Source organism: Paroedura picta, chromosome 2, assembly GCF_049243985.1.
Source record: "Paroedura picta isolate Pp20150507F chromosome 2, Ppicta_v3.0, whole genome shotgun sequence".
NCBI lineage: Eukaryota > Metazoa > Chordata > Lepidosauria > Squamata > Gekkonidae > Paroedura > Paroedura picta.
In genome coordinates, this window is record NC_135370.1 from 71,081,783 (window position 1) to 71,095,770 (window position 13,988).

Genomic DNA, 13,988 nt, shown 5'->3' on the forward strand with positions numbered 1-13,988 from the left:
ATTGCATTGTAAGATTTGCGAAGACTGTCGCTTTAAAATATGGCTTGCCTGTCACGTCCAGCATTATTTGCTTTGCTGATTGCACAAAGGGATGACTGAATGAACAAACCCAGAGTGCTGTTTGAGGTTTGCAGTGATCTGTGGCACATTACAGAAGCAAAAACATTGCTTTTGTCAGCTGTTTATGTCAGGAGGATCTTGTAATTAAGGGCCCCAAGGCCTGTTGTCTTTGAACATAGCCACCCTTTCTTGGACAAGGCAAGGAGGATCTTTCTCTGAGAAGCTAGGGCTGCTTCTTTGGGAATCAAAAGCACCATGATGGGCTTTTAAAAAATCATATACAAAGTGCCAAGTGTATAGATGAGGGGTAGTCAAACTGCGGCCCTCCAGATATCCATGGACTACAATTCCCATGAGCCCCTGCCAGCAAATTTTAGCTTTGCTAACAATGAGCTATCAGCAACTCTGGAGAGGTTCCAAAAAATGATCCATATTAGCTGAGCATAGAGCAGGAAGAGAGGAAAGCAACCAGACATAGTGACTCGAGTCCAGAGCTTAGTCTTGGACTTATGAAGAGCCATCTCTGGCTGACTATATGAAATGCCAATGACCAGCCTGGCCAAGGAGACATAAAGGAACAGGTAATGCTAGATGAATCCCTTTGACAGGTCCTGAGAGAAGAGCAACTATATAACTACTGCTGCAGCTGCCTAGATCTTGTTTCCCAAATACCTTCTCATCCACACAGCAGCAAATAACTAACTTTAAAAAAAAGTTGTTATAGGGAGGGGGGGGGGAATAGAATAGTCCTGGCACAGATGGCCCTGCAGCTGTTTCATGTGAAATTTAGAAAGGGGCAGAAGGATGTGGAACTTTGACTAAAATGGAAAAAGTTAACAGACCAAGTGCATGAAATGCAGCCTTTGGTAGGGCAAGGAGCTGGACTTGATACAGTGGCCAGGAATATGGGCCCTAAATCTGCTTCAGAAGCTTGGAAATGGCATTTATATTGATCCATATAATCCTCCTTTTCTCCCTCAGCCAAAGAACAGTCAGAGACACCTGCACTTTTCAAACAAGGAGTCTGCAGTTTTGCTGTGATTTGTGAAAGGACAGGAGACATCATGGTGTAGTGCGGTGTTCCCCAACCACCGGGCCATGGAGGCCTCAGTGCTGGGCCGCGGCGGGGGGGTGGGGGTGGAGAGAGGCGCAGGCCCGATGGCGCCTGCAAACACGTAGGCGCGGACCTGTGTTGCCTCCCCCCACAGAGCACGGCACTCGCTGCGCTGGGAGGTGGACGATTGCTCCCAGTGCAGCAAGCGCTGCGCCACGGGGGGAGGGAGGCGCGCCTCCTGGTTTGCTGCGCCTCCCTCCACCCCCCCCCAGTCCCCAGCCTGAAAAAGGTTGGGGACCACTGGTGTAGTGGACAGAGAGTTGGGATCAAAAGTTGATGATTATTGTTGTCAGGTCTCCCATTATAGCTTTACTGGGAGACTTCCTGGCAACCGGGTATTTTGTACACCAGTTCCTGAAGCACTGGTGGGAAGAAATCGAGGCATGAACACTGGAAAACTGAAAGTGACGTTACAGGATGTAGTAGGACTTGCAAAAACTGTATGATTGCATACAGAGTGATCCCTACATTCCAGTCCTGACCCTCCATGGGTGCTGAAGCTGGCAGCATACAAGGCAGGCTGGGCAGCAAGCAGTGACTGCTCTCAAACAACCTTCCCACCCCTTTCTCAGCTTGTAGATGGATACTGCACCTTAGGGAACCTCAGCAATGGCAGGGAGGAGCTTGTATACAGATGAAGTGGGGAGAACTGCTAATGTTCTGCTCCGTAATGGGTACCAGAGAGTAACTGCAGAATGAATAAATTCCTACTTCCTATTTCAAAAAACACACCCAGCTCAAAACTGACCACTAAGGAGATATCAACCCCACTGCACAAAAATAACAAAGTTCCATGCTGTGGCACTATCCAGTTTTTCTTGATTGTATGCAAAACATATACTGAGATTCCTAACAGGAAGTCAGAGGGAAAAAAAACATGCAGAATGCAGTCACAGGGTTTGAATTAAAGCCATGCTGATGCCAATTCAGTGATAACTGAAAGTAAGCTGTGCATGCAAAAAAGGCCTGATTAGTGTGGTATCATACATGTGCATTTGCACACAGCTTTATGGTGGCACTGTTCTCCTCTCACATTTAATGACCCTACCTGACTATCCATTGACAACACATTGGTATATTGGGGGAGATTGATTGTATCCTGGGTAGAATCAATCTTACCTATTATTCCAACGTATAATTTGTGCAAGGCAAGGAAGTGGACCTCTACCACTACAGCTACTGCACATCTGCAAAGCTGTTCAGAAACCTTTTGAAGTGGTCAATGGACAACTGAATCAATCAAGGGTAACAGGTGATCACAGCTGCCAAACCAGATATGTCCAACTCTGAGACATGTTTGTTTGAGTAGAGGAAAGGAAACATTGAAAAGTTCCCCAATCGTTCTGCAATTGTTGAATCCAACACTTCACCAAAGGAATTTTAACAGCTTGGGATTAATTCCCCATGGGATAAAGTAAATGTATCTATCTTATGGTTGAGCTATTAGGGACAAGGAATGTGGAATGGTATAACATAGTCGAAGCTAAGCAGGGTTGGTAACTGGATGGGAGACCACCAAGGAAATACTTAGCAGAGGAAGGGAATGTCAAACCACCTGTGTTTCTCACTTGCTTTGAAAACCTCTTGGTGGGGTCTCCATAAACTGACTGTGACCTGACAGCACTTTACACACACACACTAGGGATAGATAACACATTGCTTCAGAAGAAGTCCAGGAACACAGAAAGACCTTTTGGAGCGGAGACAGGCAATTTTGGCCAATATGGTCTTTGGAGATGTTGAAGCAGGCTTTCTCAACCAGGGTTTCTTGATGGCCCTGGAGGGGTTTCCTGAATGTGTGGGAGTTAATTAATGTGTATATATATATTTATAATTTGCTATACATTTATTGGGTGATATGACCGTAAATATTCATGCTGATCCCCCTGAAATGGCCAGTAATGGGCCTGGGAAGGGGAAGGGCCCTGGGTGGGCATGTACATGACTATGCTTACCAACAATATTATGCATGATTGCAGCACTTCTGGGGTTCCTCAAAGCCAGAAGAATGTTTCAGGGGTTTCTCAACAGTAAAAAAGTTGAGAAAGGCTGTGTTGAAGATACCCTGTCTTGTGGGACTACTGAGACCAGGCATTCTCTAGGCCTCACAAGATTAAGAAAAACCTACACGTTCTTAGGAAACTTACAGGGTGGTATTTCAGAGGGGTGAAGTGTATACCCAGCTGGGTCTCTAAGAGGCTGCAATGGGAGCTGAACATTTAGAGCTGACCAGAAGGACCCTGCTGCTTCAGTGGGAGGCAATAGGCTGCATGAGTTTGAGAGTAGAGTGTCTATGTACTGTTGTCCTTCCATAGTCTGAGATACCTCTCAGACAAGGAAGTGAGAGAAAAAGGCATAGAGGGCTGGTCCATGGGTTTAACTGCCTTGATGCCAAGAAAGGGACCTGACAGCAACCCAGCATGTCATCCTGTAAACTATTGCGGGACATTTTATCATAATGGTAACAACTTGTGCAAGCAAGACCTGGTCTTGAAAAGAAGCCAGGAGTTTTTTCCTAAAACCATGTACCTGGCTCACTACTTCTTAAAAAATAGCAACGAGTCTGTCTGTGTATAAAGTGCCAGCTCGTTGCAGCCAGCTTATGGTGACCCTCAGCAAGGGGCTTTCAAGGCAGGCAAGAAGCAGAGCTAGTTGGCCAGTGCCTTCTTCTGAAGAGTCTTCCCTGGTGGTCTCCCATCCACGTACTACTCTGCTTAGCTTCTGAGATCTGATGAGAGTAAGCTATCTCATGCCATCTTCCTGAGCAATGGGTCTAGGAACAAAATGAAACTACAGGTGTTTTCTTCACATTCGGCAACGTGAGGCCCAGAGATGTTAAATGTGTCATAATATTTAGCTTTTTCTCTTTTCAGGGAGTGAAAGAAAGGGTGGGGGTGGGGGGGAAAGGGACTGGTATTATGTAACTTGCAAAAATGTGTTTCTACTTAAAGGCTAATTGACATCTCCCACATCAGACAGTCAGCACTGTGCTGTCAAGTGGATTACCCCTGATCTGCGCTTTGTCTCAGCTGTGGATTAAAGAGTGTAATGCTATCCATTTAATATTTTAACCGTATGGGCTGCAATTTCACAGGCAATTATAGGACAAGGGAAGGATCCCCCCAGCCAATCACTGCCTAGAGAGTGGATATGTTCTCACAGAAAGCCCTGGTGATACGAGAGGCAGTTTGTGCCATCATTCCACTTCTCCCCCAGAACTTCGTCCCCACAGAAGCCTCGCTATTGGTCACAGTGGAACATCCAATATGATTCTGGATTCCAGCAGGTGCTGTTCTTATTTCAACGCTTTCCTTTGCATTGAGACCTGCTTTTACAGTAAAACACAAGGGTCCATTCTGACATCTTGGTGGCATGGGAGCCAAGCCAACACAGAATATGTTCCTCCCTCGAGTACTAATAGAGGAGCATTGAAAATGAGTGTGCATGCTAAGCCAGATGCTGAAAAATGTTTTCAGCTTTAACCAGGGCAGCATTGGCCTGATTTTGTGTGACTGCTTCCAGTCATTCTGAATGAAATAGCTGGATGGGTCATGCTGACCTGGCTGTTCCATTGGAAACTTTGGCCATTGCAGACCTTCCCTGTCCCTCTTTGTAGAATTGAAATGGTGTGGTGTGGTCTCATCCCTTGCAAACTATTCCTCTAACTGTTGTGTGGGCCCTGGGGTGCCAGAGGGGAGACCCTCCATCCTTCTACCCACATGTGTGTAAAATCAAAAATCAATTTGGAAAACAGTGAGCCCAACTTTGCTTGTGGGGTAGGGAAGGGTGGGGTATCCAAAAGGAAGGGCAGAAATTCACCTCTACCACACTCAGGGTCTCACACTACATTTATAACAAAAATAATTGCATTTTGACTTTCAGCATCAAAAGCACACTTGTGGCTGCTTGTTCCTTTCCTTTCTTATCTTGCTGTTGTGCCTTGGATTTCTCTTGAGTGTTTGTAGCGTTCCCATATGTACACCTGCATTGTTATCATAAAATCACAGAATCATAGAGTTGGAAGGTGCCATAAAGCCATCTAGTCTAACCCCCTGCTCAATGTAGGATCAGCCTACATCCAGGATAAGTATTTGTCCAGCTGCTGCTTGAAGACTGTCACTGAGGGGGAGCTCACCCCCTACTTAGGCACTCAATTCCATTGCTGAACTACTATGACTGAAATTTTTTTCTACTGATATCTAGCTGATATAGTTCTACACATATTTTAGCGCATTAATGCAGGTCCTATCCTCTGCTGCCAACAGGAACCTTACCTTGCCCTTCTCTAAGTGACAACCTTAAATATAGCAATCATGTCACCTCTCAACCTTCTCTTCTTCAGGCTCCTCTTCTTTTTCAGACCAATCAATTTAAAGATGATGTGAGGGTTCAAAAAAGGAGGAAAAAGGGAGGAAGGATGACCCGGGAAACTACAGACCAGTGAGTCTGACCTCTGTTGTGGGAAAGATAATGGAGCAGATATTAAAGGGAGTGATCTGCAAACATCTGGAGGACAATTTGGTGATCCAAGGAAGTCAGCATGGATTTGTCTCCAACAGGTCCTGTCAGACTAACCTGGTTTCCTTCTTTGACCAAGTAACAGGTTTGCTGGATCGTGGAAATTCGGTTGATGTCAGTTACTTGGATTTTAGTAAAGCTTTTGATAAGGTTTCCCATGATGTTCTGATGGATAAATTGAAGGACTGCAATCTGGATTTTCAGATAGTTAGGTGGATAGGGAATTGGTTAGAGAACCGCACTCAAAGAGTTGTTGTCAATGGTGTTTCATCAGACTGGAGGGAGGTGAGTAATGGGGTACCTCAGGGCTCTGTGCTCAGTCTGGTACTTTTTAACATATTTATTAATGATCTAGATGAGGGGGTGGAGGGACTACTCATCAAGTTTGCAGATGACACCAAATTGGGAGGACTGGCAAATACTCCAGAAGATAGAGACAGAGTTCAACGAGATCTGAACACAATGGAAAAATGGGCAAATGAGAACAAGACCTTTGAATGTGATATATTGTACAAGTAAGTTGCTGTATTCACAGCTTCAGCCCAGCACACATCAGGCTCAGCTCCTGTTTCCTTTGCAGAAGGTCAGCGCAGGTCTTTCTTTCTGTACAGCTATCAGAGGCTTTTCTGAAGCTCTTAGCTCTGGCGCAAAAGAAAAACTTAATCCTCCATCTTCTTGCAAAAAAAACTCAAGATGATCTCCAATAAGAAAAATGTAAAAAATACTTTTTCCTTCCTATCCTGATCTACCTTTTAAACTTCTCTGCCAGGTCTCAAAAGTCAAACATGCACAGGAACATATGGGCCAACATAACCTATTATCGGGAAAAATCTATTCCCTTAGCAGAGTTACTGTAGGAAAGATTAGCAGAGTTACTGTATAAATAATGAAACCAGACAAGGCAGATTTACTGTATAAAAAGACAAACTGTACTAGCTAAACAGGGTAAGGGTAAAACAAGAAAACTACATTGCTAGCTACAGCTCATTCAGGAGCTTTATACCTTAGCTGTTCCATGGTGTTCCATGGCAGATGGATCTGCTTCTCTGCCTAAAGCAGAAAACATTCAAACATTGGGAGGAAGTAGAATTCTCTCTCTTCCTGCCAAACTTGTGTACATGACAAATCAGAGTCAGGCCATGGCCACAGTTAGGAAATTTACATTTGAAAACAGCCCATTTGACCCACTCTGCCTGTATCACTAGTAACAAATTAAACAAACAGTTTAACCCTTTGACTGACCGTCTGTGGCTGGCTCTTGCTAAAAGACAAAGTCCAACAGTGGTGACCCCCAACCATAGAATTATACAAGTGTTCTTTCACAGAAATCAAACAGAAACGGACCAGTGATGTGAAGATACATTGTTCATGATTGTATATAAATTGGTTTTTTCCCGGGGTTTCTCAGTTCAGTTAGAGGAGAGTTGGTTCTTATATGCCGCTTTTCTCTACCTGAAGGAGGCTCAAAGCAGCTTACAGTTGCCATCCCTTTCCTCTCCCCACAACAGACACCCTGTGAGATTGGTGAAGCTGAGAGCCCTGATAACACTGCCTGGTCTACGTTAGTGATTATGACGACAGTTTTAGTTCTTCCATGTTTTTGTGAACTACAACTGAAATCAAGGGATTGGCTGTTTTAGCAAAGAATTATCATATGGCATCATATGGCTGAATTTGGATGTTGTGACAGAGTTTACTAATTTACCATAATTAGCTTTTGTCTTATCTTTCCACTGTTATGATGGTAGTTCATTAGTCTGAGGAAGAATGGATGCACTTGAAAGCTCACACCTTGAATAAACCTTTGTTGATCTTAAAGGTACTATTGGACTGTGACCTTGTTGTACACATGGAATAGACCAACATAGAATGGACCAAACAAGTTTCAACTCCGAGGGGGTCTTCCTCAGTAGTCAAATTGTAATGAGAAATGCGCTCATGCTGGGTGGCAAAGAGGCTTGGGGCTCGCAGTGCCAGGTTGCCTGGGGTGGGACCAAGAGGGAGGTGGGGCCTCTCCTTGGCACCCTAGGGCTTACAGTGCAGGTGGCCTGGGGTGGGGGCCAAGGGAAGTGTGCGATTCCTCTTGGCACCCCAGATGGACATTTCCCTATGGTGGGAATCCAGCGGCAAGGCAACCCACGTTCCCAGTGGGGGAACCGGGTGGGCCCCAGGGAGCTGCTGGCTCTTCCCGTGGGTGGGATCCCAGCAGCAAGGAGACCTGTGTTCCCAGTGAGGATCTGGATGGGCTCCAGGGTGCTGCTGGGATCTGGGTTCTTGAGGTCTTCTGCTTGCAAGTCAGGCTCCCTCTCCCATGCTGTGCCAGCACTCCTGTGGAGTATTAATAAAGCTGTGGCCTTGTTTAAGCCAATGGAAATGTGTGCGTGTCTTCCTTGAGCCCAAAATGCCTTCCTGCAAGTCAACTAGTGTTAAAGGTGACTGAACAGGATGTTTAGATTTGTAGAAGCAGGGAAAGTAGGGACTTCACATTGTAATTTTGCAAAAGGGAATATTGGTAGCTTCTCTAAACATCCCCCATGGACATTAAGTAGTGCCCCAGCTCTCCTTGGGCCAGGCCTCACTTTTAGTTCCGCCTCTATGACAACTTTTCTCAACTTTTTACCATTGAAATATTTTATCCTGAAATATCCTTCAGGCTTTGACAAACCCCAGAAGTGGGATCTCCAGGGATGCCAATCTCTTGGTGGGACCTGGAGAATCCCTAATATGAAACCTCCGCTCCAGACTACAGATATCAGTTCCTCTGGAGGAAAGGGCTGCTTGGGATGGGGTGGGGTGGAGCTGTGTAGCACTCCCTTCTACAGACAAACACACACAGAGAGAATACAGAAGAAAAAAGCATTCCTTCCTTCTCAAATAGCAAACCTTATTAACCACAAAATGACCTTGGATTGCTTTGAGAAGCCATGGCTAGAAGGTCTGTATTTAAAGGGAAAGAATTCCATAGCAGTCAGTGAGCAAGTCAAAAAAGACTTACCCCATCCTCCTGTAATAGCTTCTTCTGCCTGTGCTCTAGCTACATCTCTTTCAAGCAATGGCAATTTGTACAACTTGGTGGAGTGGTTAAGAGCAACAGCTTCTAATGTGGTAACCTGGACTTGATTACCTTCTCCTCCACATCTGGGTGACCTCGGGCTAGCCACAGTCCTATTAGAAACTGTTCTCACTGAGCAGTTGCTCTCAGAGCTCTCTCATCCTCACCTACCTCACAGAGTGTCTGTTGTAGGGAGAGGATGGGAAGGGTATTCTAAGCCACTCTGAGACGCCTTTGGGCAATGAAAACCAGGGTATAAAAACCAACTCTTCTTCTACTGGGAAGGTACTACTGGAAAACAGTATCTCCCCCATCCACATGACCTCATGGCATTTCTTTGCCCTGTTTATAGTTTCCCCACCTTTCATGCCATTTATCTCAAATTTGCTTTGTTGTGGTGGTCTTAGAAAGACCACAGCAAGACCAAGGTGGTATCCATACTGAAAGGGAAAGTCTTACATCTTCCCAGTTCCACCCACATCAGCATTAATTTCCCTGCTGCAATTGCCTGTGATGGTTACCCCCAAAGTATTCCACCCTTCTCACATGACTTACTCATGAATAAACATTCCCAGGGCAGAGGCTTTTCCTGGCCGCCCTGGGTTCTAGAGGGTCAGTAGGGAGCCGTTTCTGAGCCTCCCACATCCTCTCCCTCCAGAAGGCACATTGGAAACAGCTTGCTTTCCCCCATGTCCTCTGAGTTGCAGGAGGCCAGGGCAACTTACCGGTAACAGGGCATGCTCTGTTCCTCCTCTTCTATCCATCAAACTTCTGAAACTGGCAGGAAGTTGGAAGCAGAGAGATGATCCCTCTTGACTGGGGTTATACTACCAGGGTGGATCAATTCTAGCTGAGGGCCATCTTCTATTGGGGGAATATTTATGAGGGGACCAATCAGGTAGGGAGTAAATTGTCTGCAAGCAATTTGAGCTGATTGTCCCTCATTGGAAGAGTACAATTTGAACTGACTGGCCTCATTGGCAGCTTGCAATTTGAACTGATTAGTCATCATTGGCACAGTACTCTCTCCCTATTAGCAGCATACTCCCAGGGAGGGCTAATCAGGTAGGGGATCGTCTGCATGCAATTTGAGCTGATTGGCCCTCATTGGGAGAGTGTGGTTTGAACTGACTGCCCCTTATTGCCAGAGTGGTCTCTCTCTATAGCTGGGACGACCGCAGGGAGGGCCAACCAGGTAGGGAGTGAGTTGTCAATGTGAGTTTTTATTGTGTTTAATGATGATGATGATCTGTGGAGTTCCAGTAATTCTTTTCAAGTTTTACAATACAGAGAAAGGGAAAGAGAACAAGGATCCAGGCTTCCTACTAAGTGTAGCTTCTCCACTGCTTTATTCAACAATGCCTAAATGCTGAAATGAACTCTGACTCTTTAGTCCCTAAAGGCAGAGGCAGACACTTTATTTTTATTTTGTTTATTTAGATTTATTTAGACTATGTACAAATGTAGGCAAGGGCCTCTGTTGTCCTACTGCATTTATATGCAGCTTTTGATTCAGTAGGGACCTTTATAGAAAGGTCTCCCATCTGTACTGTTCTAAGCTCATGGACTTCAAATGATTTGGAAGAGTGTAACTCTTCTTAGGATGGCAGTGTTTATGTACTGATGTACTAAAAGGACTAGCTTGGACCATTTTTTACCAAGAGATAAAACTGAAAATAAAATATTTGCATACTCAATTAATTTTAGAAATACAAAGAGAGAAAACAAAAGGAAAGACACAAACCATTTTAGAGCAGGAACCAAGTCATGAGTAAAGCAGTCCAAAGAGCTGCCAGATGACACCAGTTCTCAGTCTTTTTATACAGTTGTGGGTTTGTTTGTTTTTACATTAGAGTTAACTACTCATATCTAACTTAAATGGCAATGCAAAGTTTTGAGTTTCTATATTAGTATAGCACTAATATCCTGTAAGTCTCCTGTGGTAGATTTGATGTTAAGAGGTATGGTGGCTCACTCACTCATCCAAATTCCGGGGACATACTAAAATTAAGGATGGTGGGTGCCTATAGACAATACATATTTGGCCATAGGGAATGCATACTTGCCTATAGGGAATAATGGGAAGCACAATTACCTATAGGAAACAATGGAAGAAATACTTCCCCACAGGTAACAAGGCAAAGCACGCCTGCCCATAGGGAATAATAGAAAGGATGCCTGCCAACTGCCCATAGGGAATAATGGGATGCATGCCTGCCCGTAGGAAACAAGGCAAAGTATGCCTGCCCATAGGAAAGAAGGGATAGCACACTTACCCATAGGGAATAATGGAAAGCATACCTGACCATAGGGAATAATGGGAAGCATGCCTGTCCATAGGGAATAAATCAAGCTTTCTGAAAGAGAATGATTCAGAGCTTTCTTGCTCTTCGAACATTATATGAACCACATTTGACTGAAAAACTGTGAGACATCTTTTGGAGAAATTAACAAAAGTAACTCTCTGAAAATCTCTATTGTTCTGTGATCCTCCACTATTCCTTTTCAGCAGAGCTTTCTTTAGAACCTAGTGGGTCTTTTGGAGTTGTATCATGGTAAATTTGTTATATACTATTATGAATTTGGTTATATCCCCTTATTGTAATGCACTGATGACCAACAACAACAGCTGGACAGAGGAGGGTTGACTATGCTTGTATTGCCTGAACTTACAGCAATGTTTAATACTGTAGATCAGCCTTTCTCATCCTTTTTACCATTGAGAATTCCCTGAAACATTCTTGAGACTTTGAGAAACCCCAGAAGTGACACGTTCATGCAGAACATAGTTGGGAAGCATAGTTGTGTTTACATCCACACAGGGATCCTTCCCTTCCCAACCGCCCTCCAGGCCCATCATTCGTAATTTGGGGAGGGGGGAGAGGGTTGACATGACAATATATGGTCATATCACCTGATAAATGTTTAACAAAATAAAAATATATGAACATTAATTGACTCCCACTCATTTCGGAAAGCCTTCCAGGGCTCTCAAACCGCCCCAGGGTTTCATGAACCCCTGGTTGAGAAAGCATGCTGCAGATCATGAGCTTCTTGCTTGCTGCCTCATTGATGCTGGGATATGGGGGACAGCCTTGAAATGGCTTTCAACACGGCTGAAGACAGAGGGAAGCTATTGAGGGGGAACAATCTTGCTACTTTAGTCTCTGGTGTGGGGTTCTACAGGGTGTAATTCTCTCCTCGGTGTTCTTCAACATCTCTATGCACACTCTAGCCCAGCTGGTTTGGGGATACAGGCTTGGGTGCCATCAATATGCAGATGACACCCAGCTCTGTTTGTTGATGAGTGGCCTGTTCAATCCCTGTGTTGTTGATTGGGTGTCTAGAGGCTGTGACAGAATGGCTCAGACAAAGTTTCCTAAAATTCTACACTTCGAAGACAGAGGCCTTCTGGCTTGGAAGGAAAGGGCTTGATGAGGAATTCTGCCTTCCCAGTTTGGACAGGGTGCATCTTGTCAGGAATCTAGGAGTGACCATGGATTCCTCTGGGTCACAAAAATAACTCGGCTGAAATTTTTCCATAGTTGCCACGTAAAACTACTATCTGGCCCAGGAACAAATGGCCACCAAGATCTATGTGATGGTCAACTCCAGACTAGACTTCTGCTCTAGGCTGTTAACCTTATCCCTGATCTGGAAGCTGCAATTGGTGCAAATTGCATCAGCCCAGGTTGCATCAGCCCATAGTCTAAATAAATCTATTTTATTAAAATTTATTAAATCTATCTTGATTCAAAATTTGGTCTATATGAAGCAACAAAAAGTTTCATAGAATGCATAGAACGCAAAAATAGTATTGTAATATACATATTTTTTAATTTCAACATGAGTACAATTTGCCAGGTGCCCCCAGATGTCCCTCCAGAAGTGGGTCAATCTGGTCACCTTAGCATAGTCTAAATAAATCTAAATTACCAAAATCTAAATAAACAAAATAAAAATAAAAGTGTCGGCCTCTGCCTCTAGGGACTAAAGAGCCAGAGTTCATTTCAGCACTTAGGCATTGTTGAATAAAGCAGTGGAGAAGCTACACTTGGTAGGAAGCCTGGGTCCTTGTTCTCTTTCCCTTTCCCTTGTTTGTATCTGTAGAACTTGTGGGATGTGGGAGGCTCAGAAACAGCTCTCTGCTGACCCTCTGGGACCCAGGGCAGCCAGGAAAAGCCTCTGCCTTGGAAATGCTTATTCATGAGTAAGTCATGTGAGGTTTGCAATGTGCAGTCTGAGAAGGGTGTAATGCTTTGGGGGTAACCGTCACAGGCAATTGCAGCAGAGAAATTAATGATGATGTGTGTGGGACTGGGAAGATGTAGAGTTTCCCTTTCAATATGGATACGGCAGAGGGCAGCTCCGACCCAAAGAGGAGGAACAGGAAAGAGAGCCACCACCAGCACAAAAAACCCCGGATCCGGAGGAGCATGCGAGGCCAGTGCCACCGCAGCAGCAGCCGCAGGAGCAGTGGGTGACGGACCCGGCAGCTATGGCTGCACTGATGACGGACTACTCGCTCGCCGGCATCGTGGGGACAACTCGCTGAGCCGTCTCGCCACGTGGCCGACAGCCGAGGAGCAGGCCCACTTTACGGCGGCGTACGTGGCCAGGGAGGAGGCACGGGCAGCAGCGGCAGAGGAACACCGAAGGCAGCCCAGCGGAGAGGCATGGAGAGCGGCGGAGGAAGACGAGGAGGAAAGGCTGCGGTGACAGAGACCATCGTGGAAGCCGAGGTGCGGGTGGCCATTGCGAAAGACAGGGCCAAGTCGGCAAGACAGGGCCAAGCATTCGCACGGCTCCCCATTGGCTAAACCAAACCCGAACTCAAACCCGAACCCGACACCAACCCCAACCCCAACATCAAGCCCTACCCCTACCCCTAAGGGGACTCCTTCAGGAACACAGTAGTGACTGAGGGAGGGGGAAATACCGATGTTGCCCACACTACCAGAAACAGCCTAGATGTTTCACGAACCTGTGGAGCAGATAAAATAAAGCAGTAAGGGCTAAAGGGGAGGAGATATGGCGGGCTCTGTCCGTGATAAAACTCGGAGGAGCCAATCCGAGTATCACTCGAGGGGCAAGAATTCGCATGGCTCCCCATTGGCTAACCCGAACACGAACACAAACCCTCAACCTAAATACTTGGAGGGCCCAATCTGAGTGTCATATGGCAGCTCAGTTTGTGACAAAAACTCGGAGGGCCCAATCCGAGTGTCACTCAAGGGGCAAGCA